Source organism: Aquarana catesbeiana, linkage group LG02 (assembly GCF_042186555.1).
Source record: "Aquarana catesbeiana isolate 2022-GZ linkage group LG02, ASM4218655v1, whole genome shotgun sequence".
Lineage (NCBI taxonomy): Eukaryota > Metazoa > Chordata > Amphibia > Anura > Ranidae > Aquarana > Aquarana catesbeiana.
The window spans coordinates 470,204,728-470,216,940 of NC_133325.1; positions in this window are offsets into that span (position 1 = coordinate 470,204,728).

The following is a 12,213-nucleotide window of genomic DNA, read 5'->3' on the forward strand; positions in this document are numbered from 1 at the left end:
TCATTTACCTAAATAATTGATGTAAACAACAGTCAGCATAATTCTCATGTTATCAACTATTAAGAGTAAAATTCAAATTTTTTTGAACAAACCTCCAAATGATAACAGTTTTTATTTTTCAAAATAAAAAAAACTTACAATGCACTGTTCCAAATTATTACACACAGTAAGTTTCAAAACACTTTATAGGTTGTAAAGAACTTAAAATTGTTATTTGTTGTATTTGCAGCATATTTACTGAAATCAAAAGCTATTTCAATCAAACTTCGAACAACATTTTAACTTTTTAAACATTTTAATGGGTTACGTTATATTTTAACATAGGACCCCTTATTTGATAGCAGCTTCACAAGTCTTGCATCCATTGAATTTGTGAGTTTTTGGACAGTTTCTGCTTGAATTTGTTTGCAAGATGTCAGAATAGCCTCCCAGAGCTGCTGTTTGGATGTAAACTGCCTCCCACCCTCATAGATCTTTTGCTTGAGGATGCTCCAAAGGTTCTCATTAGGATTGAGGTCAGGGGAGGATGGAGGCCACACCATGACTTTCTCTCCTTTTATCCCCATAGCAGCCATTGATGCAGAGGTATTCTTTGCAGCATGAGATGGTGCATTGTCATGCATAAAGTTGATTTTATTACGGAAAGTATAGTACCATAGTCCTTCTGTATCAGGGAAGGAAGTGGTCAGTCAGGAAGTCCACATACTTTGTAGAGGTCATCTTTACACCTTCGGGGACCCTAAAGGGGCCAACCAGCTCTCTTTCCATGATTCCGGCCCAAAATATGACTCCACCACCGCCTTGCTGATGTTGCAGCCTTGTCAGAACAGGGTGGCCGTCCACCAACCATCCACTACTCCATCTATCTGGACCATCCAGGGTTGCACGGCACTCATCAGTGAACAGGACTGTTTGAAAATTAGTCTTCATGTATTTTTCTGCCCAATGCAGCCATTTCTGCTTGTGAGTAGGGATGAGCCGAACACCCCCCGGTTCGGTTCGCACCAGAACCCGCGAACGGACCGAAAGTTCGCACGAACGTTAGAACCCCATTGACGTCTATGGGACTCGAACGTTCGAAATCAAAAGTGCTCATTTTAAAGGCTAATTTGCATGGTATTGTCCTAAAAAGGGTTTGGGGACCCGGGTCCTACCCCAGGGGACATGTATCAATGCAAAAAAAACTTTTAAAAACGGCCGTTTTTTCGGGAGCAGTGATTTTAATGATGCTTAAAGTAAAAAAAAAAAAAGTGAAATATTCCTTTAAATATCGTACCTGGGGGGTGTCTATAGTATGCCTGTAAAGTGACGCGTGTTTCCCATGTTTAGAACAGTCCCTGCACCAAATGTCATTTTTAAAGGAAAAAATCTCATTTAAAACTGCTTGCGGGTTTAATGTCATGTCGGGTCATGGCAATATGGATGAAAATCAGTGAGACAAACGGCATGGGTACCCCCCAGTCCATTACCAGACCCTTTGGGTCTTGTATGGATATTAAGGGGAACCCCGCACCCAAATTAAAATAAGGAAAGGTGTGGGGCCACCAGGCCCTATATACTCTGAACAGCAGTATACAGGCGGTGCAAACAAGACAGGGACTGTAGGTTTGTTGTTAAGTAGAATCTGTTTGTAATTTTGAACATTTTTAACGTGTTTAGCTCCAGCCAAAAAATCTTTTCTAAGCTTTTTGGAAAACATAGGGAAGGGTTATCACCCCTGTGACATTTGTTTTGCTGTCTTTCCTCCTCTTCAGAAGATTTCACCTCACTTTTTTGTCCCAATGAAAAATGTTTTTTGAAAATTTGGGTTTTTTTGTGGAACAAGGATTGGAAAGCATCAGTGGAAAGGAGAAATTGTTTTCCCATATTAACTCTTACAGGAGAGAATTTCCCTTCCTAGGGGTAGATTTCATCTCACTTCCTGTTGTCTCCTTCCGTTTGCAAGTAGGAGTCGTTTGTAAGTTAGATGTTTGAAAGTAGGGTCCTGCCCTATATACTCAGCAGAAATTTGGGCCTTAGGTGTTGCTGTGGCCACAACACTGTAAGCCCTCACAGGGCCCTGCTGTGAAATATTAGATCAAGAATTGTAATTACATGCCCCTGTTGAACAGGAGCTGAAAAATTAGGCCTTAGGCACTGGTGCTGGTGCCACAACACTGCAACCCCTCACAGACACTCTAGTTGGAACGCAGGAACGAGCCCTGCTGCAAAGTATTGCATCAAAAATTGTAATTACACGCCCCTGTTAGACAGGGGCAGAAAAATTGGGCCTTAGGCACTGGTGCTGGTGCCACAACACTGCAACCCCTCACAGACACTCTAGTTGGAACGCAGGAACGAGCCCTGCTGCAAAGTATTGCATCAAAAATTGTAATTACACGCCCCTGTTAGACAGGGGCAGAAAAATTGGGCCTTAGGCACTGGTGCTGGTGCCACAACACTGCAACCCCTCACAGACACTCTAGTTGGAACGCAGGAACGAGCCCTGCTGCAAAGTATTGCATCAAAAATTGTAATTACACGCCCCTGTTAGACAGGGGCAGAAAAATTGGGCCTTAGGCACTGGTGCTGGTGCCACAACACTGCAACCCCTCACAGACACTCTAGTTGGAACGCAGGAACGAGCCCTGCTGCAAATTATTGCATCAAAAATTGTAATTACACGCCCCTGTTAGACAGGGGCAGAAAAATTGGGCCCTAGGCACTGGTGCTGGTGCCACAACACTGCAACCCCTCACAGACACTCTAGTTGGAATGCAGGAACGAGCCCTGCTGCAAAGTATTACATCAAAAATTTTAATTACACGCCCCTGTTAAACAGGGGCTGAAAAATTGTGCCTTAGGCACTGGTGGTGGCGCCCAGAACCAAAAATGTTCTTACAAGCTATCAGCGTGATGATTGAGGAGGAAGAGGATAATTACTCAGGGATAGTCACTCAGCATCAGCATAGGCAGTCTTTGAAGGGATCTGAGATTTCAAAAAAAATTATTCGGTTACATCAGCATCAGGTGCTTGGTAGCTGGTGGTGATCCAAGACTCATTCATTTTTATGAAGGTCAGCTGATCGACCGAGTCGGTGGACAGACGCACCCTGTGATCGGTTACCACGCCTCCAGCAGCACTGAATGTGCGTTCCGAAAGAACGCTGGATGCAGGACAGGCCAGTAGCTCAATTGCATACTGTGCAAGCTCTGGCCAGTGATCCATCCTCAAGACCCAGTAACCCAGAGGATTTTCGGTGGGAAAGGTGTCCAAGTCTGATCTTGCCCCTAGGTATTCCTGCACCATGTAAAACAGACGCTGGCGATGGTTGCTGGAACCGATCATACCTTGGGGCTGCGGACCAAAAAATTGTCTGAACGCATCGGTCAGACGGCCACCTTCTCCACCGCTCCTTCTTTGACTGACCGAAGCCTCAGCAACACATTGTCCAGAAACAGGAGTTTGTAACCTCCCAGTCTCTGGGAACGCGTTGCACAGACCTTTCTGCAAGGCCTCCCGAAGATGTTTCATCCTCTGCTCCCTCTGCGATGGCAAGATAAGGTCCGCAACCTTACCCTTGTAACGTGGATCAAGGAGGGTTGCCAGCCAGTATTGGTCCTTCTCCTTGATACCACGAATACGAGGATCCTTACGCAGGCTTTGCAGGATCAGGGAGGCCATGCAGCGTAGGTTTGCTGAGGCATTCGGTCCGGAGTCCTCTGGGTCACTAAGAACGACATGGTCCGCAGCCACCTCCTCCCAGCCACGTACAAGTCCATGTGTTTCTTGGGACTGATCCCTTAAAGACTGCTGCTGATGCTGAGTGCCAGGCTCCACCTCCATACTGACACAATCTTCCTCCTCCTCCTCTTCCTCCTCGTCCTCTTCCTGTGTGATCGGCGGGCACGCAGGAACACTGTCTGGATAAAGGGGGCCTTGAGAGCTAAGGAAGTCCTCCTCTTCCTGCCTCTGTTCTGCCTCAAGTGCCCTGTCCATTATTCCACGCAGCGTGTGCTCCAACAGGTGGACAAGGGGGACAGTGTCACTGATGCATGCACTGTCACTGCTCACCATCCTCGTGGCCTCCTCGAATGGTGACAGGACAGTGCATGCATCCCTGATCATGGTCCACTGGCGTGGGGAAAAAAAACCAAGCTCCCCTGACCCTGTCCTGGTGCCATAGTCGCACAGGTACTCATTGATGGCCCTCTGCTGCGTGTGCAGCCGCTGCAGCATGGCCAACGTTGAGTTCCACCTGGTGGGCATGTCACAGATTAGGCGGTTCTTGGGCAGGTTAAACTCCTTTTGGAGGTCCGTCAGCCGAGCACTGGCATTATATGACCGGCGGAAATGCACACAGACTTTCCTGGCCTGCCTCAGGACATCCTGTAAGCCCGGGTACCTGCCCAAGAACCGCTGCACCACCAAGTTAAGGACGTGAGCCAAACAGGGCACATGGGTCATTTGTCCCTGTCGGAGGGCAGAGAGGAGGTTGGTGCCATTGTCGCAAACCACCATTCCTGCCTTAAGTTGGCGTGGCGTCAACCACCTCTGAACCTGCCCCTGCAGAGCTGACAGAACCTCTGCCCCAGTGTGGCTCCTGTCCCCCAAGCACACCAGCTCAAGCACCGCATGGCATCTTTTGGCCTGCGTACTTGCGTAGCCCCTTGAACGCCTACGGAGCACCGCTGGTTCCGAGGAAGAGGCCATGGAGGAAGAAGAAGAGGAGGGGGTGGAGGAGAGAGGTGTGTCACAATCAGCATTTTGGAGGCGTGGTGGCGGAACAACCTCCAACACTACTGCACCTTGTCCTGCATCCTTCCCAGCTGCCAGCAGAGTCACCCAATGCGCCGTGAAACTTAGGTAACGTCCCTGTCCATGCCTGCTGGACCATGAGTCAGCGGTAATATGCACCTTACCGCTGACCGCCCTGTCCAGCGAGGCATGGACATTGCCTTCCACATGCCGGTAGAGAGCCGGAATCGCCTTCCGTGAGAAAAAGTGGCGTTTGGGTACCTGCCACTGAGGAACCGCACATTCCACAAACTCACGGAAGGGGGCAGAGTCTACCAACTGAAAAGGCAGCAGTTGAAGTGCTAGCAATTTTGCCAAGCTAGCATTCAACCACTGGGCATGTGGATGGCTGGGAGCAAACTTCTTTCGGCGGTGCAGCAGCTGGGGCAGGGAAATTTGCCTGGTACAATCTGACGTCGGTGTACCAAAAGCAGATTGCCCACAAGTACTTGGCTGTGACACACCTAATTCTACACCTTCATTCCTCTCACTGCAGGTCTCAGAGAGGACTGAAGGTCTAGTGGGGTTGGAAATCTCAGCTGATGAGGAGCAAGGAGAGATCCTCTTTGTTCTTTGGTGTGGGTCTTTTAGATACGCTTGCCAATGAACTGCATGGCAGGTCAACATATGTCTGGTCAAGCATGTGGTACCCAAGCGGGAGATGTTTTGGCCACGCGAGATACGCTTGAGACATATGTTGCAAATAGCAGCGGTGCGATCTGATGCACTCGTCTCAAAAAAGGCCCACACCAAAGAACTTTTTGAATAACGCGCAGAGACTGCAGCGCCCTGCACATGTGGAGCTTTGGGGTGTGATGCAGTCAATGTGCTGCCCTTAGGCTGGCCCCTGGAGGGCATCCTGCCTCGGTGATGTGCTGCCGCCTCCTCCTCCTCCTCCTCCTCCTCCTCTCTCCTATCAGGCACCCACGTTGAGTCAGTGACCTCATCATCCCCTCCCTCCTCATCACTGGAGCAAACCTGGCAGTATGCTGCAGCAGGGGGAGCATGACTGCCAGATTGCTGTCCTTCTTGGGCACCCCCTCTGTCCGCGCTCATGTTACTGCCTTCATCGAGCTCAGTATCGTCATCAGAGCCTTCCAAACGCTGGGCATCCTCCTGGAGCATGTACCCAACACTGTGGTCAAACAGTTCGAGGGAATCCTCATGAGGACATGGTGGAGCTAGGGAAGGAGTCACTGATGACATTGAGCTGAGGGAAGAGGCCGCTGCTTTGCCAGACAAAGCACCCTGGGCATGGGTGAGAGAGGATGAGGAGGATGAGGACGGCTTGGTCATCCACTCGACCAAGTCTTCCGCATGTTGCGGCTCAACATGGCCAGCTGCCGAAAAAAAGGCCAAGCGTGTCCCATGGCCACGTGCTGATGAGGATGCACCGTCTCCACGACCAGCACTAGACACAGAGCCTGCTTGCCCTCTCTTATTGGCTTGTGACTGTCTGCCTCTCCTTCTTGGCCTTCCAGACATACTAATGGCCTGTAGCTGCACTAAGCTGGGATAGAACACCTGTAATTTTCTTCAAGTAGCTTTATATACTGTAACCAGACAAGCCTGCCTGTCAGTAGGAAGATAACAGGAACGGATCTAGCTGAACACTGTGAGCAGGACGCACTGTACTAAATGTAAATAGTCTAGCTGCCTGACCGTGGTACTAATAGGATCAAATAGAACACCTGTAATTTTCTTCAGGTAGCTTTATATACTGTAACCAGACAAGCCTGCCTGTCAGTAGGAAGATAACAGGAACGGATCTAGCTGTACACTGTGAGCAGGACGCACTGTACTAAATGTAAATAGTCTAGCTGCCTGACCGTGGTACTAATAGGATCAAATAGAACACCTGTAATTTTCTTCAGGTAGCTTTATATACTGTAACCAGACAAGCCTGCCTGTCAGTAGGAAGATAACAGGAACGGATCTAGCTGAACACTGTGAGCAGGACGCACTGTACTAAATGTAAATAGTCTAGCTGCCTGACCGTGGTACTAATAGGATCAAATAGAACACCTGTAATTTTCTTCAGGTAGCTTTATATACTGTAACCAGACAAGCCTGCCTGTCAGTAGGAATTTAACAGGAACGGATCTAGCTGAACACTGTGAGCAGGACGCACTGCACTAAATGTAAATAGCAGGAACGGATCTAGCTGAACACTGTGAGCAGGACGCACTGCACTAAATGTAAATAGTCTAGAAGATAACAGGAACGGATCTAGCTGAACACTGTGAGCAGGATGCACTGCACTAAATGTAAATAGCAGGAACGGCTCTAGCTGAACACTGTGCGCAGGACGCACTGCACTAAATGTAAATAGCAGGAACGGATCTAGCTGAACACTGTGAGCAGGACGCACTGCACTAAATGTAAATAGCAGGAACGGATCTAGCTGAACACTGTGAGCAGGACGCACTGCACTAAATGTAAATAGCAGGAACGGATCTAGCTGAACACTGTGAGCAGGACGCACTGCACTAAATGTAAATAGCAGGAACGGATCTAGCTGAACACTGTGAGCAGGACGCACTGCACTAAATGTAAATAGCAGGAACGGATCTAGCTGAACACTGTGAGCAGGACGCACTGCACTAAATGTAAATAGCAGGAACGGATCTAGCTGAACACTGTGAGCAGGACGCACTGCACTAAATGTAAATTGCAGGAACGGATCTAGCTGAACACTGTGAGCAGGATGCACTGCACTAAATGTAAATAGTCTAGAAGATAACAGGAACGGATCTAGCTGAACACTGTGAGCAGGACGCACTGCACTAAATGTAAATAGCAGGAACGGATCTAGCTGAACACTGTGAGCAGGACGCACTGCATTAAATGTAAATAGTCTAGATAGAAGATAACAGGAACGGATCTAGCTAAACTGAATACAGTGTATATATATATATGCAACACCTGGGATGCATATATATACACAATACACTGTAAGTGCAGCTAACTGACTGACTGTTCTGCCTAATCTATCTAACTCAAATCAAATGACACTGTCTCTCTCTCTCTCTATCTCTCAGCACACCGGAACACACACTACACAGGGCCGCCGTGCAGGCGGCCTTATATAGTGTGGGGTGTGTACTAAATCCCCTGAGCCATAATTGGCCAAAGCCACCCTGGCTTTGGCCAATTACAGCTCTCTCTACTGACGGCGCTGTGATTGGCCAAGCATGCGGGTCATAGTGCATGCTTGGCCAATCATCAGCCAGCAATGCACTGCGATGCCGCAGTGAATTATGGGCCGTGACGCGCCACACGAATTTAGCGCGAACGGCCCATAACGTTCGCAATTCGGCGAACGATCGAACAGCCGATGTTCGAGTCGAACATGGGTTCGACTCGAACACGAAGCTCATCCCTACTTGTGAGCATTGGTTAGTGGTGGCCGAATGGAAGGTTTATGCACAGTTTCAAGACTCTGGAGGACTCTACACCTTGATGTCCATGGGACTCCAGAGGCACCAGCAGCTTCAAATATCTGTTTGCTGCTATGTAATGGTGTTTTAGCAGCATCTCTCTTGATCCGATGCATGGATCTGGCAGAAATCTTCCTCAATGTGCCTTTATCTGCACAACACCCATCTGTGCTCTGAATCAGCCACAAATCTCTTAATAGTGCGATGATCACGCTTACGTTTTCGTGAAATATCTAATGTTTTCATACGCATTGAACTATTTCACTCTTTTCGGCAGCAGAGAGATACTTTTTCTTCCCCATATGGCTTGAAAATGGTGCTCTGCTTAATAATGTGGAACACCCTCCTTTAGTAGTTTTTCCTTTAATTGGGCTCACCTGGCAATCTAATTATCACAGGTGTCCGAGATTGTTTTCAGTGATCAAAAGAGCCCTGAGACACAATGCTATCCATGAGTTAAACTGAAAAACAAAATATATAATCTTTGTGACACTGAAATAGAATTTGCATAATCATTTGGAACAGGGTGTACACACCTTTTTGAAAGGCCCCAGAGGCTGCAACACCTAAGCAAGTGGCACCACTAACCAAACACTGTCATGAAGACCAAGGAACTCTCCAAACAAGTAAGGGACAATGTTGTTGAGAAGTCAGGGTTAGGTTATAAAAAAAAATATCCAAATCTTTGATGATCCCTAGGAGCACCATCAAATCTATCATAACTAAATGGAAAGAACATGGCACAACAGCAAACCTGCCAAGAGATGGCCGCACACCAAAACTCACAGACCGGGCAAGGAGGGCGTTAATCAGAGAGGCAGCACAGAGACCTAAGGTAACCTTAGAGGAGCTGCAGAGTTCCACAGCAGAGACTGGAGTATCTGTACATAGGACGACAATAAGCAGTACGCTCCATAGAGTTGGACTTTATGGCAGAGTGGGCAGAAGAAAGCCATTTCTTTCAGCAAAAAACAAAATGGCACATTTTGAGTTTGTGAAAAGGCATGTGGGAGACTCCCAAAATGTATGAATGAAGGTGCTTTGGTCTGATGAGACTAAAATTGAACTTTTTGGCCATCAAAGAAAACACTATGCCTGGCTCAAACCCAACACAACACATCACCCAAAGAACACCATCCCCACAGTGAAACATGGTAGTGGCAGCATCATGCTGTGGGGATGTTTTTCAGCAGTCAGGACTGCGAAACTGGTCAGAGTTGAGGGAAAGATGGATGGTGCTAAATACAGGGATATTCTTGCGCAAAACCTGTACCACTCTGTGTGTGATTTGAGGCTAGAACGGAGGTTCACCTTCCAGCAGGACAATGACCCCAAACACACTGCTAAAGCAACACTTGAGTGGTTTAAGGGGAAACATGTAAATGTGTTGGAATGGCCTAGTCAAAACCCAGACCTCAATCCAATAGAAAACCTGTGGTCAGACTTAAAGATTGCTGTTCACAAGCGCAAACCATCCAACTTGATGAGCTGGAGCAGTTTTGGAAGGAGGAATAGGCAAAAATCCCAGTGGTAAGATGTGGCAAGCTCATAGAGGCTTATCCAAAGCGACTTGGAGCTGTGATAGCCGCAAAAGATGGCTCTACAAAGTATTGACTTTAGGGGGGTGAATAGTTATGCAAATTGACTTTTTCTGTTATGTTGTCCTATTTGTTGTTTGGTTCACAATAAAAAAAAAACATCTTCAAAGTTGTGGGCATGTTCTGTAAATTAAATGATGCAAATCCTCAAACAATCCATGTTAATTCCAGGTTGTGAGGCAACAAAACATGAAACATGCCAAGGGGGTGAATACTTTTGCAAGGCACTGTGTATATATACAGTGGGGATGGAAAGTGTTCAGACCCCCTTAAATTTTTCACTCTTTGTTATATTGCAGCCATTTGCTAAAATCATTTAAGTTCATTTTTTTTCCTCATTAATGTACACGCAGCACCCCATATTGACAGAAAAACACAGAATTGTTGACATGTTTGCAGATTTATTAAAAAAGAAAAACAGAAATATCACATGGTCCTAAGTATTCAGACCCTTTGCTCAGTATTTAGTAGAAGCACCCTTTTGATCTAATACAGCCATGAGTCTTTTTTGGGAAAGATGCAACAAGTTTTTCACACCTGGATTTGGGGATCCTCTGCCACTCCTCCTTGCAGATCCTCTCCAGTTCTGTCAGACTGGATGGTAAACATTGGTGGACAGCCATTTTTAGGTCTCTCCAGAGATGCTCAATTGGGTTTAAGTCAGGGTTCTGGCTGGGTCATTCAAGAACAGTCACGGAGTTGTTGTGAAGCCACTTGTTATGCCCCTCACTACACGTGACTGAGGTGTATTCGGGCACACTGTTAACTCCTCTCATACCAATGCATTCCAGTAGGCGCAGAATCCTTTTTGAACTTTTATTGACACAAGATAGAGTAAAACTGTAACAGATACAGACAAAATGCAATTAACAAAGATCATACAATTAGTGCCATCCTATCTATCTATCTAGCTGAAGATACAATTAGTAAACATACCGAAGATGGATCCGGATGGCTAACGTAGAGCTTAGCAGCAGATGTGTATGCTTCCATGGTAAGAAAAGATGAAAATGGTGGAGGAAGCTGATGCAAGGCCTGATGGGATTGAAAGTACAGAGGCTTTCATGTACCAAATCTAGCCAGCTATACTAAATGACTACATGAAATAGATATAGCGCAGTTATGCAAAATGGTCGCTAGATGGCAGCATAGAGCAATCTAATTAAATCAAAGGGTAAATAGGAAAATCTCAAGCCTTATTAAAGAAGGCATGACACTCCCCGCTTGGTTTCCCACGGATACCACACACCACACATCATGGCACTCCGGAGGAGAGTAACAAAATAAGTTCAGAAACAGGTCTGAGGAAAAGTTTAGGCTGGCCTTGCCTAATGACTTTGAGCTCAACTTTTCTGACGTTTCCATCTTCACTGGGAAACACTTGGGTTATCAAACCCAAAGGCCACTCGTTTCTCTTGGATTGAGAGTCTTTCATGAGAACGATGGCACCAGGCTGTAAGTTGGGTTTGCTGTCTTGCCACTTGTTCCTGGTCTGTAGATTAGACAAGTATTGTTTCTTCCACTTGTTCCAAAAGGTGTCAGCTAACACTTGTACTCTTTTCCATTGACATCTGTATAAGTCCTTTGTGTCTAGATTGACTGGAGGAGCTGTGATCACCTCAACTTTCTGAGTGAGCAAAGTGGAAGGTGTAAGCAAGAAAGGATCTTCAGGATCATTGGGTATAGATGTCAAAGGTCTGGCATTCATTACAGCTGATACTTCAGCCATGAAGGTTGTCAAAGTCTCATGTGTGAGTTTTGAAGCAGTAGCTCTTTGTAAGGACTTCCAAGTGGAGAGTTTGAGGAAGCGCTTGGATCCCAACAGTTGGTTAGAAATTGTTGTATGTAGTGTGGAAACCTGAGGATGGATATCTGAGTCAGATTCAGGTTCTAGCAGTACATATGTCTCCCTTACTGGAGTGGTAGGCGCTGACTTGTACAGGAAGGGTGGTCCTGTGAGCCATGTAGTGTCTTTGAGACGGGATGCTGGTACAGACCTTGTAGCATGATCTGCTGGGTTATGATCAGTTGAGACATAATGCCACTGGGTGGGCTGTGTCGACTTCCTGATTCTTAGGACTCTGTTGTGTACATAGACATAGAATCTCCTACTTTCGTTGTAAATGTAACCCAACACTACCTTGCTGTCTGTGTAAAACTCTGTGTCCTCGAGTTCTAGATCCATCTCAGATGTAATAAGTTCTGCTAGTTCTACTGCTAGTACAGCAGCACACAGTTCCAATCTTGGAATGGTGGTTTCAGGACATGGTGCTAGCTTGGCTTTGCCCATAACAAACCCAATTTGAACTTGGCACTCGATGTCTACTGACTTGAGGTAGGTTACTGCTCCTATTGCTTTAACTGAAGCATCGCAGAATACACATAACTTTGTAGACTG